Source organism: Nematostella vectensis, chromosome 3 (assembly GCF_932526225.1).
Source record: "Nematostella vectensis chromosome 3, jaNemVect1.1, whole genome shotgun sequence".
In the NCBI taxonomy this organism is placed as follows: domain Eukaryota; kingdom Metazoa; phylum Cnidaria; class Anthozoa; order Actiniaria; family Edwardsiidae; genus Nematostella; species Nematostella vectensis.
Window position 1 is genome coordinate 18,639,104 of NC_064036.1, and position 17,099 is coordinate 18,656,202.

The following is a 17,099-nucleotide window of genomic DNA, read 5'->3' on the forward strand; positions in this document are numbered from 1 at the left end:
CAACGTAACCTTGACCAAAATAAACAGCAGTGAACGTAAAAAAATACTTCGAGCCAGATTCGAACCAGCGACCTAGGGATCACAATTATAAATCTACAGTCCCCCGCTCTACAAAACTGAGCTATCGAAGGTTGGATGAGCATTGAAAGGGCAATCAACGTAACCTTGACCAAAATAAACAGCAGTGAACGTAAAAAAATACTTCGAGCCGGATTCGAACCAGCGACCTAGGGATCACAATTATAAATCTACAGTCCCCCGCTCTACAAAACTGAGCTATCGAAGGATGGATGTACATGGAAAGGACAATCAACGTAACCTTGCCCAAAATAAACAGCAAGGCACCTAAAAACATTGTTCGAGCAGGATTCAAACCAGCAACCTTCGGATCACAATTATATATCTACAGTATCCAAGGAAAGGACATTCCATGTAACCTTGCCCATAATAAACAGCAGTGCACGTAAAAAAATACTTCGAGCCGGATTCGAACCAGCGACCTAGGGATCACAATTATAAATCTACAGTCCCCCGCTCTACCAATTGAGCTATCGAAGGATGGATGTACGTGGAAAGGACAATCAACGTAACCTTGCCCAAAATAAACAGCAGTGAACGTAAAACATCCTTCGAGCCGGATTCAAACCAGCAAACTTCGGATCACAATTATAAATCTACAGCCCCCCGCTCTACCAACTGGGCTATCGAAGGATGGATATGCATTGAAAGGACAATCAACGTAACCTTGCCCAAAATAAATCTATAGTCTCCAAGGAAAGGACATTCCATGTAACCTTCCCTAAAATAAACAGCAGTGCATGTAACAAAATCCTTGGAGACGGATTCGAACCAGCGACCAAGGGATCACAATTATAAATCTACAGTCCCCCGTTCTACCAACTGAGCTATCGAAGGATGGATGTCCATGGAAAGGACAATCAACGTAACCTTGACCAAAATAAACAGCAGTGCACATAAAAAATCCTTCAAGCCGGATTTTAACCAGCGAGATAGAGATCCCAGTCATAAATCTACAGTCTCCAAGTAAAGGACATTTCATGTAACCTTGCCCAAAATAAACAGCAGTGCACGTAAAAAAATCCTTCGAGCCGGATTCGAACCAGCGACCTAGGGATCACAATTATAAATCTACAGTCCACCGCTCTACCAACTGAGCTATCGAAGGATGGATGAGCATTGAAAGGGCAATCAACGTAACCTTGAGCAAAATAAACAGCAGTAAACGTAAAAAATTCTTCGAGCCGGATTCGAACCAGCAACCTAGAATCAGTCTCCAAGAAAATGAAATTCCATGTAACATTGCCCAACGTAAAGCGCATGTATAAAACATCCTTTGAGCCTGATTTGAACCAGCGAATGAGGGATCACAATTGTAAATCTACAGCCCCCCGCTCTACCAACTGAGCTATCGAAGGATGGATGTACATTGAAAGGACAATCAACGTGACCTTGCCCAAAATAAAAAAGCAGTGCATTTAAAAAAAGTCTTCGAGCCGGATTCCAACCAGAGACCAAGGGATCACAATTATAAATCTACAGTCCCCCGTTCTACCAACTGAGCTATCGAAGGATGGATGTCCATGGAAAGGACAATCAACGTAACCTTGACCAAAATAAACAGCAGTGCACATAAAAAATCCTTCAAGCCGGATTTTAACCAGCGACCTAGAGATCCCAGTCATAAATCTACAGTCTCCAAGGAAAGGACATTTCATGTAACGTTGCCCAAAATAAACAGCAGTGCACGTAAAACAATCCTTCGAGTCGGATTCGAACCAGCGACCTAGGGATCACAGTTATAAATCTACAGTCCCCCGCTCTACCAACTGAGCTATCGAAGGATGGATGTACATTAAAAGGACAATCAACGTAACCTTGCCCAAAATAAACAGCAGTGAACGTAAAAAATTCTTCGAGGCGGATTCGAACCAGCGACCTAGGGATCACAATTATAAATCTACAGTCCTCCGCTCTACCAACTGAGCTATCGAAGGATGGATGTACATTAAAAGGACAATCAACGTAATCTTACCCAAATTAAAAAAAGCAGTGCACCTAAAAAAATTTCTTCGAGCAGGATTCGAACAAACGATTTAGGGATCACAGTTATACATCTACAGTCTCCAAGAAAAGGACATTCTATGTAATCTGTCCAAAATAAACAGCAACTCACGTAAAAAAATTCTTCGAGCCGGATTCGACCCAGCATCTAGGGATCACAATTATAAATCTACAGTCCCCAGCTCTACAAAACTGAGCTATCGAAGGTTGGATGAGCATTGAAAGGGCAATCAACGTAACCTTGACCAAAATAAACAGCAGTGAACGTAAAAAAATACTTCGAGCCAGATTCGAACCAGCGACCTAGGGATCACAATTATAAATCTACAGTCCCCCGCTCTACAAAACTGAGCTATCGAAGAATGGATGTACATGGAAAGGACAATCAACGTAACCTTGCCCAAAATAAACAGCAAGGCACCTAAAAACGTTGTTCGAGCCGGATTCGAACCAGCGACCAAGGGATCACAATTATAAATCTACAGTCCCCCGTTCTACCAACTGAGCTATCTAAGGATGGATGTCCATGGAAAGGACAATCAACGTAACCTTGACCAAAATAAACAGCAGTGCAAATAAAAAATTCTTCAAGCCGGATTTTAACCAGCGACCTAGAGATCACAGTCATAAATCTACAGTCTCCAAGGAAAGGACATTTCATGTAACCTTGCCCATAATAAACAGCAGTGCACGGAAAAAAATACTTCGAGCCGGATTCGAACCAGCGACCTAGGGATCACAATTATAAATCTACAGTCCCCCGCTCTACGGATTGAGCTATCGAAGGATGGATGTATATTGAAAGGACAATCAACGTAAACTTGGCCAAAATAAAAAAGCAGTGCACCTAAAAAAAAATTTCGAGCCGGATTCGAACCAGCGATTTAGGGATCACAATTATAAATCTACAGTCCCCCGCTCTACCAACTGAGCTATCGCATGATGGATGTACATGGAATGAACAATCAACGTAACCTTGCCCAAAATAAACAGCAGTGAGCATAAAAAAAATCCTTCGAGCCGGATTCGAACCAGCGACCTGGGGATCACAATTATAAATCTACAGTCCTCCGCTCTACCAACTGTGCTATCGAAGGATGGATGTACATGGAAAGGACAATCAACGTAACCTTGCCCAAAAAAAAACAGCAATGAACGTAAAAAAATACTTCGAGCCGGATTCGAACCAGCGACCTAGGGATCACAATTATAAATCTACAGTCCCCCGCTCTACAAAACTGAGATATCGAAGGATGGATGTACATGGAAAGGACAATCAACGTAACCTTGCCCAAAATAAACAGCAGTGCACATAAAAAATCCTTCAAGCCGGATTTTAACCAGCGACCTAGAGATCCCAGTTATAAATCTACAGTCTCCAAGGAAAGGACATATCATGTAAACTTGCCCAAAATAAACAGTATTGCACGTAAAAAAATCCTTCGAGCAGGATTCGAACCAGCGACCTAGAGATCCCAATTATAAATCTACAGTCCTCCGCTCTATCAACTGAGCTATCGAAGGATGTATGTACATTAAAAGGACAATCAACGTAATCTTACCCAAAATAAAAAAAGCAGTGCACCTAAAAAAATTTCTTCGAGCAGGATTCGAACCAGCCACCTAGTGGTCACAATTATAAATCTACAGTCCCCCGCTCTACAAAACTGAGCTATCGAAGGATGGATGTACATGGAAAGGACAATCAACGTAACCTTGCCCAAAATAAACAGCAAGGCACCTAAAAACATTGTTCGAGCCGGATTCAAACCAGCAACCTTCGGATCGCAATTATATATCTACAGTCTTCAAGGAAAGGACATTCCATGTAACCTTGCCCATAATAAACAGCAGTGCACGGAAAAAAATACTTCGAGCCGGATTCGAACCATCGACCTAGGGATCACAAATATAAATCTACAGTCCCCCGCTCTACCAATTGAGCTATCGAAGGATGGATGTACATGGAAAGGACAATCAACGTAACCTTGCCCAAAATAAATCTAAAGTCTCCAAGGAAAGGACATTTTATGTAACCTTCCCTAAAATAAACAGCAGTGCAAGTAACAAAATCCTTGGAGACGGATTCGAACAAGCGACCAAGGGATCACAATTATAAATCTACAGTCCCCCGTTCTACCAACTGAGCTATCGAAGGATGGATGTACATGGAAAGGACAATCAACGTAACCTTGCCCAAAATAAACAGCAGTGCACATAAAAAATCCTTCAAGCCGGATTTTAACCAGCGACCTAGAGATCACAATTATAAATCTACAGTCCCCCGCTCTACCAACTGTGCTATCGCATGATGGATGTAAATGGAAAGGACAATCGACAAAACCTTGACTAAAATAAACAGCAGTGAACGTAATAAAAATGCTTCGAGCCGTATTCGAACCAGTGACCTAGGGATCACAGTTATAAATCTACAGTCCCCCGCTCTACCAACTGAGCTATCGAAGGATGGATGTACATTAAAAGGACAATCAACGTAACCTTGCCCAAAATAAACAGCAGTGAACGTAAAAAATTCTTCGAGCCGGATTCGAACCAGCGACCTAGGGATCACAGTTATAAATCTACAGTCCCCCGCTCCACCAACTGAGCTATCGAAGGATGGATGTACATGGAAAGGACAATCAACGTAACCTTGCCCAAAATAAACAGCAGTGAACGTAAAAAAATACTTCGAGCCGGATTCGAACCAGCCACCTAGGGATCACAATTATAAATCTACAGTCCCCCGCTCTACAAAACTGAGCTATCGAAGGATGGATGTACATGGAAAGGACAATCAACGTAACCTTGCCCAAAATAAACAGCAAGGCACCTAAAAACTTTGTTCGAGCCGGATTCAAACCAGCAACCTTCGGATCGCAATTATATATCTACAGTCTTCAAGGAAAGGACATTCCATGTAACCTTGCCCATAATAAACAGCAGTGCACGGAAAAAAATACTTCGAGCCGGATTCGAACCATCGACCTAGGGATCACAAATATAAATCTACAGTCCCCCGCTCTACCAATTGAGCTATCGAAGGATGGATGTACATGAAAAGGACAATCAACGTAACCTTGCCCAAAATAAATCTAAAGTCTCCAAGGAAAGGACATTCCATGTAACCTTCCCTAAAATAAACAGCAGTGCAAGTAACAAAATCCTTGGAGACGGATTCGAACCAGCGACCAAGGGATCACAATTATAAATCTACAGTCCCCCGTTCTACCAACTGAGCTATCGAAGGATGGATGTCCATGGAAAGGACAATCAACGTAACCTTGCCCAAAAAAAACAGCAGTGAACGTAAAAAAATACTTCGAGCCGGATTCGAACCAGCCACCTAGGGATCACAATTATAAATCTACAGTCCCCCGCTCTACAAAACTGAGCTATCGAAGGATGGATGTACATGGAAAGGACAATCAACGTAACCTTGCGCAAAATAAACAGCAAGGCACCTAAGAACATTGTTCGAGCCGGATTCAAACCAGCAACCTTCGGATCACAATTATATATCTACAGTCTCCAAGGAAAGGACATTCCATGTAACCTTGCCCATAATAAACAGAAGAGCACGTAAAAAATACTTCGAGCCGGATTCGAACCAGCGACCTAGGGATCACAATTATAAATCTACAGTCCCCCGCTCTACCAATTGAGCTATCGAAGGATGGATGTACATGGAAAGGACAATCAACGTAACCTTGCCCAAAATAAACATCAGTGAACGTAAAACATCCTTCGAGCCGGATTCGAACCAGCGATCTAGGGATCACAATTATAAATCTACAGCCCCCCGCTCTACAAAACTGATCTATCGAAGGATGGATGTACATGGAAAGGACATTAAACGTAATCTTGCCCAAAATAAACAGCAAGGCACTTAAAAACATTTTTCGAGCCGGATTCAAACCAGCAAACTTCGGATCACAATTATAAATCTACAGCCCCCCGCTCTACCAACTGGGCTATCGAAGGATGGATATGCATTGAAAGGACAATCAACGTAACCTTGCCCAAAATAAATCTATAGTCTCCAAGGAAAGGACATTCCATGTAACCTTCCCTACAATAAACAGCAGTGCACGTAACAAAATCCTTGGAGACGGATTCGAACCAGCGACAAAGGGATCACAATTATAAATCTACAGTCCCCCGTTCTACCAACTGAGCTATCGAAGGATGGATGTCCATGGAAAGGACAATCAACGTAACCTTGCCCAAAAAAAACAGCAGTGAACGTAAAAAAATACTTCGAGCCGGATTCGAACCAGCGACCTAGGGATCACAATTATAAATCTACAGTCCCCCGCTCTACCAATTGAGCTATCGAAGGATGGATGTATATTGAAAGGACGATCAACGTAAACTTGGCCAAAATAAAAAAGCAGTGCACCTAAAAAAAAATTTCGAGCCGGATTCGGACCAGCGATTTAGGGATCACAATTATAAATCTACAGTCCCCCGCTATACCAACTGAGCTATCGCATGATGGATGTACATTGAAGGAACAATCAACGTAATCTTGCCCAAAATAAACAGCAGTGAACATAAAAAAATCCTTCGAGCCGTATTCGAACTAGCGGCCTGGGGATCAGAATTATAAATCTACAGTCTCCAAGGAAAGGACATTTCATGTAACCTTGCCCAAAATAAACAGCAGTGCACGTAAAACAATCCTTCGAGCCGGATTCGAACCAGCGACCTAGGGATTACAGTTATAAATCTACAGTCCCCCGCTCTACCAACTGAGCTATCGAAGGATGGATGAGCATTGAAAGGGCAATCAACGTAACCTTGACCAAAGTAAACAGCAGTGAACGTAAAAAATTATTCGAGCCGGATTCGAACCAGCAACCTAGGATCAGTCTCCAAGAAAATGAAATTCCATGTAACATTGCCCAACGTAAAGCGCATGTATAAAACATCCTTTGAGCCGGATTCGAACCAGCGAACGAGGGATCACAATTGTAAATCTACAGCCCCCCGCTCTACCAACTGAGCTATCGAAGGTTGGATGAGCATTGAAAGGGCAATCAACGTAACCTTGACCAAAATAAACAGCAGTGAACGTAAAAAAATACTTCGAGCCAGATTCGAACCAGCGACCTAGGGATCACAATTATAAATCTACAGTCCCCCGCTCTACAAAACTGAGCTATCGAAGGTTGGATGAGCATTGAAAGGGCAATCAACGTAACCTTGACCAAAATAAACAGCAGTGAACGTAAAAAAATACTTCGAGCCGGATTCGAACCAGCGACCTAGGGATCACAATTATAAATCTACAGTCCCCCGCTCTACAAAACTGAGCTATCGAAGGATGGATGTACATGGAAAGGACAATCAACGTAACCTTGCCCAAAATAAACAGCAAGGCACCTAAAAACATTGTTCGAGCAGGATTCAAACCAGCAACCTTCGGATCACAATTATATATCTACAGTATCCAAGGAAAGGACATTCCATGTAACCTTGCCCATAATAAACAGCAGTGCACGTAAAAAAATACTTCGAGCCGGATTCGAACCAGCGACCTAGGGATCACAATTATAAATCTACAGTCCCCCGCTCTACCAATTGAGCTATCGAAGGATGGATGTACGTGGAAAGGACAATCAACGTAACCTTGCCCAAAATAAACAGCAGTGAACGTAAAACATCCTTCGAGCCGGATTCAAACCAGCAAACTTCGGATCACAATTATAAATCTACAGCCCCCCGCTCTACCAACTGGGCTATCGAAGGATGGATATGCATTGAAAGGACAATCAACGTAACCTTGCCCAAAATAAATCTATAGTCTCCAAGGAAAGGACATTCCATGTAACCTTCCCTAAAATAAACAGCAGTGCATGTAACAAAATCCTTGGAGACGGATTCGAACCAGCGACCAAGGGATCACAATTATAAATCTACAGTCCCCCGTTCTACCAACTGAGCTATCGAAGGATGGATGTCCATGGAAAGGACAATCAACGTAACCTTGACCAAAATAAACAGCAGTGCACATAAAAAATCCTTCAAGCCGGATTTTAACCAGCGAGATAGAGATCCCAGTCATAAATCTACAGTCTCCAAGTAAAGGACATTTCATGTAACCTTGCCCAAAATAAACAGCAGTGCACGTAAAAAAATCCTTCGAGCCGGATTCGAACCAGCGACCTAGGGATCACAATTATAAATCTACAGTCCACCGCTCTACCAACTGAGCTATCGAAGGATGGATGAGCATTGAAAGGGCAATCAACGTAACCTTGAGCAAAATAAACAGCAGTAAACGTAAAAAATTCTTCGAGCCGGATTCGAACCAGCAACCTAGAATCAGTCTCCAAGAAAATGAAATTCCATGTAACATTGCCCAACGTAAAGCGCATGTATAAAACATCCTTTGAGCCTGATTTGAACCAGCGAATGAGGGATCACAATTGTAAATCTACAGCCCCCCGCTCTACCAACTGAGCTATCGAAGGATGGATGTACATTGAAAGGACAATCAACGTGACCTTGCCCAAAATAAAAAAGCAGTGCATTTAAAAAAAGTCTTCGAGCCGGATTCCAACCAGAGACCAAGGGATCACAATTATAAATCTACAGTCCCCCGTTCTACCAACTGAGCTATCGAAGGATGGATGTCCATGGAAAGGACAATCAACGTAACCTTGACCAAAATAAACAGCAGTGCACATAAAAAATCCTTCAAGCCGGATTTTAACCAGCGACCTAGAGATCCCAGTCATAAATCTACAGTCTCCAAGGAAAGGACATTTCATGTAACGTTGCCCAAAATAAACAGCAGTGCACGTAAAACAATCCTTCGAGTCGGATTCGAACCAGCGACCTAGGGATCACAGTTATAAATCTACAGTCCCCCGCTCTACCAACTGAGCTATCGAAGGATGGATGTACATTAAAAGGACAATCAACGTAACCTTGCCCAAAATAAACAGCAGTGAACGTAAAAAATTCTTCGAGGCGGATTCGAACCAGCGACCTAGGGATCACAATTATAAATCTACAGTCCTCCGCTCTACCAACTGAGCTATCGAAGGATGGATGTACATTAAAAGGACAATCAACGTAATCTTACCCAAATTAAAAAAAGCAGTGCACCTAAAAAAATTTCTTCGAGCAGGATTCGAACAAACGATTTAGGGATCACAGTTATACATCTACAGTCTCCAAGAAAAGGACATTCTATGTAATCTGTCCAAAATAAACAGCAACTCACGTAAAAAAATTCTTCGAGCCGGATTCGACCCAGCATCTAGGGATCACAATTATAAATCTACAGTCCCCAGCTCTACAAAACTGAGCTATCGAAGGTTGGATGAGCATTGAAAGGGCAATCAACGTAACCTTGACCAAAATAAACAGCAGTGAACGTAAAAAAATACTTCGAGCCAGATTCGAACCAGCGACCTAGGGATCACAATTATAAATCTACAGTCCCCCGCTCTACAAAACTGAGCTATCGAAGAATGGATGTACATGGAAAGGACAATCAACGTAACCTTGCCCAAAATAAACAGCAAGGCACCTAAAAACGTTGTTCGAGCCGGATTCGAACCAGCGACCAAGGGATCACAATTATAAATCTACAGTCCCCCGTTCTACCAACTGAGCTATCTAAGGATGGATGTCCATGGAAAGGACAATCAACGTAACCTTGACCAAAATAAACAGCAGTGCAAATAAAAAATTCTTCAAGCCGGATTTTAACCAGCGACCTAGAGATCACAGTCATAAATCTACAGTCTCCAAGGAAAGGACATTTCATGTAACCTTGCCCATAATAAACAGCAGTGCACGGAAAAAAATACTTCGAGCCGGATTCGAACCAGCGACCTAGGGATCACAATTATAAATCTACAGTCCCCCGCTCTACGGATTGAGCTATCGAAGGATGGATGTATATTGAAAGGACAATCAACGTAAACTTGGCCAAAATAAAAAAGCAGTGCACCTAAAAAAAAATTTCGAGCCGGATTCGAACCAGCGATTTAGGGATCACAATTATAAATCTACAGTCCCCCGCTCTACCAACTGAGCTATCGCATGATGGATGTACATGGAATGAACAATCAACGTAACCTTGCCCAAAATAAACAGCAGTGAGCATAAAAAAAATCCTTCGAGCCGGATTCGAACCAGCGACCTGGGGATCACAATTATAAATCTACAGTCCTCCGCTCTACCAACTGTGCTATCGAAGGATGGATGTACATGGAAAGGACAATCAACGTAACCTTGCCCAAAAAAAAACAGCAATGAACGTAAAAAAATACTTCGAGCCGGATTCGAACCAGCGACCTAGGGATCACAATTATAAATCTACAGTCCCCCGCTCTACAAAACTGAGATATCGAAGGATGGATGTACATGGAAAGGACAATCAACGTAACCTTGCCCAAAATAAACAGCAGTGCACATAAAAAATCCTTCAAGCCGGATTTTAACCAGCGACCTAGAGATCCCAGTTATAAATCTACAGTCTCCAAGGAAAGGACATATCATGTAAACTTGCCCAAAATAAACAGTATTGCACGTAAAAAAATCCTTCGAGCAGGATTCGAACCAGCGACCTAGAGATCCCAATTATAAATCTACAGTCCTCCGCTCTACCAACTGAGCTATCGAAGGATGTATGTACATTAAAAGGACAATCAACGTAATCTTACCCAAAATAAAAAAAGCAGTGCACCTAAAAAAATTTCTTCGAGCAGGATTCGAACCAGCCACCTAGTGGTCACAATTATAAATCTACAGTCCCCCGCTCTACAAAACTGAGCTATCGAAGGATGGATGTACATGGAAAGGACAATCAACGTAACCTTGCCCAAAATAAACAGCAGGGCACCTAAAAACATTGTTCGAGCCGGATTCAAACCAGCAACCTTCGGATCGCAATTATATATCTACAGTCTTCAAGGAAAGGACATTCCATGTAACCTTGCCCATAATAAACAGCAGTGCACGGAAAAAAATACTTCGAGCCGGATTCGAACCATCGACCTAGGGATCACAAATATAAATCTACAGTCCCCCGCTCTACCAATTGAGCTATCGAAGGATGGATGTACATGGAAAGGACAATCAACGTAACCTTGCCCAAAATAAATCTAAAGTCTCCAAGGAAAGGACATTTTATGTAACCTTCCCTAAAATAAACAGCAGTGCAAGTAACAAAATCCTTGGAGACGGATTCGAACAAGCGACCAAGGGATCACAATTATAAATCTACAGTCCCCCGTTCTACCAACTGAGCTATCGAAGGATGGATGTACATGGAAAGGACAATCAACGTAACCTTGCCCAAAATAAACAGCAGTGCACATAAAAAATCCTTCAAGCCGGATTTTAACCAGCGACCTAGAGATCACAATTATAAATCTACAGTCCCCCGCTCTACCAACTGTGCTATCGCATGATGGATGTAAATGGAAAGGACAATCGACAAAACCTTGACTAAAATAAACAGCAGTGAACGTAATAAAAATGCTTCGAGCCGTATTCGAACCAGTGACCTAGGGATCACAGTTATAAATCTACAGTCCCCCGCTCTACCAACTGAGCTATCGAAGGATGGATGTACATTAAAAGGACAATCAACGTAACCTTGCCCAAAATAAACAGCAGTGAACGTAAAAAATTCTTCGAGCCGGTTTCGAACCAGCGACCTAGGGATCACAGTTATAAATCTACAGTCCCCCGCTCCACCAACTGAGCTATCGAAGGATGGATGTACATGGAAAGGACAATCAACGTAACCTTGCCCAAAATAAACAGCAGTGAACGTAAAAAAATACTTCGAGCCGGATTCGAACCAGCCACCTAGGGATCACAATTATAAATCTACAGTCCCCCGCTCTACAAAACTGAGCTATCGAAGGATGGATGTACATGGAAAGGACAATCAACGTAACCTTGCCCAAAATAAACAGCAAGGCACCTAAAAACTTTGTTCGAGCCGGATTCAAACCAGCAACCTTCGGATCACAATTATATATCTACAGTCTCCAAGGAAAGGACATTCCATGTAACCTTGCCCATAATAAACAGCAGTGCACGTAAAAAAATACTTCGAGCCGGATTCGAACCAGCGACCTAGGGATCACAATTATAAATCTACAGTCCCCCGCTCTACCAATTGAGCTATCGAAGGATGGATGTACATGGAAAGGACAATCAACGTAACCTTGCCCAAAATAAACATCAGTGAACGTAAAACATCTTTCGAGCCGGATTCGAACCAGCGACCTAGGGATCACAATTATAAATCTACAGCCCCCCGCTCTACAAAACTGAGCTATCGAAGGATGGATGTACGTGGAAAGGACATTAAACGTAACCTTGCCCAAAATAAACAGCAAGGCACTTAAAAACATTTTTCGAGCCGGATTCAAACCAGCAAACTTCGGATCACAATTATAAATCTACAGCCCCCCGCTCTACCAACTGGGCTATCGAAGGATGGATATGCATTGAAAGGACAATCAACGTAACCTTGCCCAAAATAAATCTATAGTCTCCAAGGAAAGGACATTCCATGTAACCTTCCCTACAATAAACAGCAGTGCACGTAACAAAATCCTTGGAGACGGATTCGAACCAGCGACAAAGGGATCACAATTATAAATCTACAGTCCCCCGTTCTACCAACTGAGCTATCGAAGGATGGATGTCCATGGAAAGGACAATCAACGTAACCTTGACCAAAATAAACAGCAGTGCACAAAAAAAATCCTTCAAGCCGGATTTTAACCAGCGACCTAGAGATCACAGTCATAAATCTACAGTCTCCAAGGAAAGGACATTTCATGTAACCTTGCCCAAATTAAACAGCAGTGCACGTAAAACAATCCTTCGAGCCGGATTCGAACCAGCGACCTAGGGATCACAGTTATAAATCTAAAGTCCCCCGCTCTACCAACTGAGCTATCGAAGGATGGATGTACATTGAAAGGACAATCAACGTAACCTTGCCCAAAATAAACAGCAAGGCACCTAAAAACATTGTTCGAGCCGGATTAAAACCAGCAACCTTCGGATCACAATTATATATCTACAGTCTTCAAGGAAAGGACATTCCATGTAACCTTGCCCATAATAAACAGCAGTGCACGGAAAAAAATACTTCGAGCCGGATTCGAACCATCGACCTAGGGATCACAAATATAAATCTACAGTCCCCCGCTCTACCAATTGAGCTATCGAAGGATGGATGTACATGGAAAGGACAATCAACGTAACCTTGCCCAAAATAAATCTAAAGTCTCCAAGGAAAGGACATTCCATGTAACCTTCCCTAAAATAAACAGCAGTGCAAGTAACAAAATCCTTGGAGACGGATTCGAACCAGCGACCAAGGGATCACAATTATAAATCTACAGTCCCCCGTTCTACCAACTGAGCTATCGAAGGATGGATGTCCATGGAAAGGACAATCAACGTAAACTTGCCCAAAAAAAACAGCAGTGAACGTAAAAAAATACTTCGAGCCGGATTCGAACCAGCCACCTAGGGATCACAATTATAAATCTACAGTCCCCCGCTCTACAAAACTGAGCTATCGAAGGATGGATGTACATGGAAAGGACAATCAACGTAACCTTGCGCAAAATAAACAGCAAGGCACCTAAGAACATTGTTCGAGCCGGATTCAAACCAGCAACCTTCGGATCACAATTATATATCTACAGTCTCCAAGGAAAGGACATTCCATGTAACCTTGCCCATAATAAACAGAAGTGCACGTAAAAAATACTTCGAGCCGGATTCGAACCAGCGACCTAGGGATCACAATTATAAATCTACAGTCCCCCGCTCTACCAATTGAGCTATCGAAGGATGGATGTACATGGAAAGGACAATCAACGTAACCTTGCCCAAAATAAACATCAGTGAACGTAAAACATCCTTCGAGCCGGATTCGAACCAGCGATCTAGGGATAACAATTATAAATCTACAGCCCCCCGCTCTACAAAACTGAGCTATCGAAGGATGGATGTACATGGAAAGGACATTAAACGTAACCTTGCCCAAAATAAACAGCAAGGCACTTAAAAACATTTTTCGAGCCGGATTCAAACCAGCAAACTTCGGATCACAATTATAAATCTACAGCCCCCCGCTCTACCAACTGGGCTATCGAAGGATGGATATGCATTGAAAGGACAATCAACGTAACCTTGCCCAAAATAAATCTATAGTCTCCAAGGAAAGGACATTCCATGTAACCTTCCCTACAATAAACAGCAGTGCACGTAACAAAATCCTTGGAGACGGATTCGAACCAGCGACAAAGGGATCACAATTATAAATCTACAGTCCCCCGTTCTACCAACTGAGCTATCGAAGGATGGATGTCCATGGAAAGGACAATCAACGTAACCTTGACCAAAATAAACAGCAGTGCACATAAAAAATCCTTCAAGCCGGATTTTAACCAGCGACCTAGAGATCACAATTATAAATCTACAGTCCCCCGCTCTACCAACTGAGCTATCGCATGATGGATGTAAATGGAAAGGACAATCGACAAAACCTTGACTAAAATAAACAGCAGTGAACGTAATAAAAATGCTTCGAGCCGTATTCGAACCAGTGACCTAGGGATCACAGTTATAAATCTACAGTCCCCCGCTCTACCAACTGAGCTATCGAAGGATGGATGTACATTAAAAGGACAATCAACGTAACCTTGCCCAAAATAAACAGCAGTGAACGTAAAAAATTCTTCGAGCCGGATTCGAACCAGCGACCTAGGGATCACAGTTATAAATCTACAGTCCCCCGCTCCACCAACTGAGCTATCGAAGGATGGATGTACATGGAAAGGACAATCAACGTAACCTTGCCCAATATAAACAGCAGTGAACGTAAAAAAATACTTCGAGCCGGATTCGAACCAGCCACCTAGGGATCACAATTATAAATCTACAGTCCCCCGCTCTACAAAACTGAGCTATCGAAGGATGGATGTACATGGAAAGGACAATCAACGTAACCTTGCCCAAAATAAACAGCAAGGCACCTAAAAACTTTGTTCGAGCCGGATTCAAACCAGCAACCTTCGGATCACAATTATATATCTACAGTCTCCAAGGAAAGGACATTCCATGTAACCTTGCCCATAATAAACAGCAGTGCACGTAAAAAAATACTTCGAGCCGGATTCGAACCAGCGACCTAGGGATCACAATTATAAATCTACAGTCCCCCGCTCTACCAATTGAGCTATCGAAGGATGGATGTACATGGAAAGGACAATCAACGTAACCTTGCCCAAAATAAACATCAGTGAACGTAAAACATCCTTCGAGCCGGATTCGAACCAGCGACCTAGGGATCACAATTATAAATCTACAGCCCCCGCTCTACAAAACTGAGCTATCGAAGGATGGATGTACGTGGAAAGGACATTAAACGTAACCTTGCCCAAAATAAACAGCAAGGCACTTAAAAACATTTTTCGAGCCGGATTCAAACCAGCAAACTTCGGATCACAATTATAAATCTACAGCCCCCCGCTCTACCAACTAGGCTATCGAAGGATGGATATGCATTGAAAGGACAATCAACGTAACCTTGCCCAAAATAAATCTATAGTCTCCAAGGAAAGGACATTCCATGTAACCTTCCCTACAATAAACAGCAGTGCACGTAACAAAATCCTTGGAGACGGATTCGAACCAGCGACAAAGGGATCACAATTATAAATCTACAGTCCCCCGTTCTACCAACTGAGCTATCGAAGGATGGATGTCCATGGAAAGGACAATCAACGTAACCTTGACCAAAATAAACAGCAGTGCACAAAAAAAATCCTTCAAGCCGGATTTTAACCAGCGACCTAGAGATCACAGTCATAAATCTACAGTCTCCAAGGAAAGGACATTTCATGTAACCTTGCCCAAATTAAACAGCAGTGCACGTAAAACAATCCTTCGAGCCGGATTCGAACCAGCGACCTAGGGATCACAGTTATAAATCTACAGTCCCCCGCTCTACCAACTGAGCTATCGAAGGATGGATGTACATTGAAAGGACAATCAACGTAACCTTGCCCAAAATAAACAGCAAGGCACCTAAAAACATTGTTCGAGCCGGATTAAAACCAGCAACCTTCGGATCACAATTATATATCTACAGTCTCCAAGGAAAGGACATTCCATGTAACCTTGCCCATAATAAACAGCAGTGCACGTAAAAAAATACTTCGAGCCGGATTCGAACCAGCGACCTAGGGATCACAATTATAAATCTACAGTCCCCCGCTTTACCAACTGTGCTATCGAGGGATGGATGAGCATTGAAAGGACAATTAATGTAAACTTGCCCAAAATAAACAGTATTGCACGTAAAAAATCCTTCGAGCAGGATTCGAACCAGCGACCTAGAGATCCCAATTATAAATCTACAGTCCTCCGCTCTACCAACTGAGCTATCGAAGGATGAATGTACGTTAAAAGGACAATCAACGTAATCTTACCCAAAATAAAAAAAGCAGTGCACCTAAAAAAATTTCTTCGAGCAGGATTCGAACCAACGATTTAGGGATCACAGTTATACATCTACAGTCTCCAAGAAAAGGACATTCCATGTAATCTGTCCAAAATAAACAGCAACTCACGTAAATAAATTCTTCTAGCCGGATTCGACCCAGCATCTAGGGATCACAATTATAAATCTACAGTCCCCCGCTCTACCAACTGAGCTATCGCATGATGGATGTAAATGGAAAGGACAATCGACAAAACCTTGACTAAAATAAACAGCAGTGAACGTAATAAAAATGCTTCGAGCCGTATTCGAACCAGTGACCTAGGGATCACAGTTATAAATCTACAGTCTCCAAGGAAAGGACATTCCATGTAACCTTGCCCAAAATAAGCAGAAGTGCACGTAAAAGAATCCTTCGTGCCGTATTCGAACCAGCGACCTAGGGATCACAGTTATAAATCTACAGTCCCCCGCTCCACCAACTGAGCTATCGAAGGATGGACGT

General features: G+C 42.4%; 4 non-coding genes across 4 annotated transcripts; all 4 read right to left on the reverse strand.

The window, feature by feature from the left end:
• Nucleotides 1-1,100: 1,100 nt before the first annotated feature.
• Trnay-gua lies at nt 1,101-1,186 on the reverse strand. The gene is given in 2 exon segments: nt 1,101-1,136; nt 1,150-1,186. It is a non-coding gene; the product is annotated as a tRNA-Tyr (tRNA).
• A 5,579-nt stretch (nt 1,187-6,765) lies between these two features.
• On the reverse strand, nt 6,766-6,851 carry Trnay-gua. Its single transcript is given in 2 exon segments — nt 6,766-6,801; nt 6,815-6,851. It is a non-coding gene; the product is annotated as a tRNA-Tyr (tRNA).
• Nucleotides 6,852-8,225: 1,374 nt separating this feature from the next.
• On the reverse strand, nt 8,226-8,311 carry Trnay-gua. Its single transcript is given in 2 exon segments — nt 8,226-8,261; nt 8,275-8,311. It is a non-coding gene; the product is annotated as a tRNA-Tyr (tRNA).
• A 7,723-nt stretch (nt 8,312-16,034) lies between these two features.
• Trnay-gua lies at nt 16,035-16,120 on the reverse strand. Its single transcript is given in 2 exon segments — nt 16,035-16,070; nt 16,084-16,120. It is a non-coding gene; the product is annotated as a tRNA-Tyr (tRNA).
• Nucleotides 16,121-17,099: the final 979 nt, after the last annotated feature.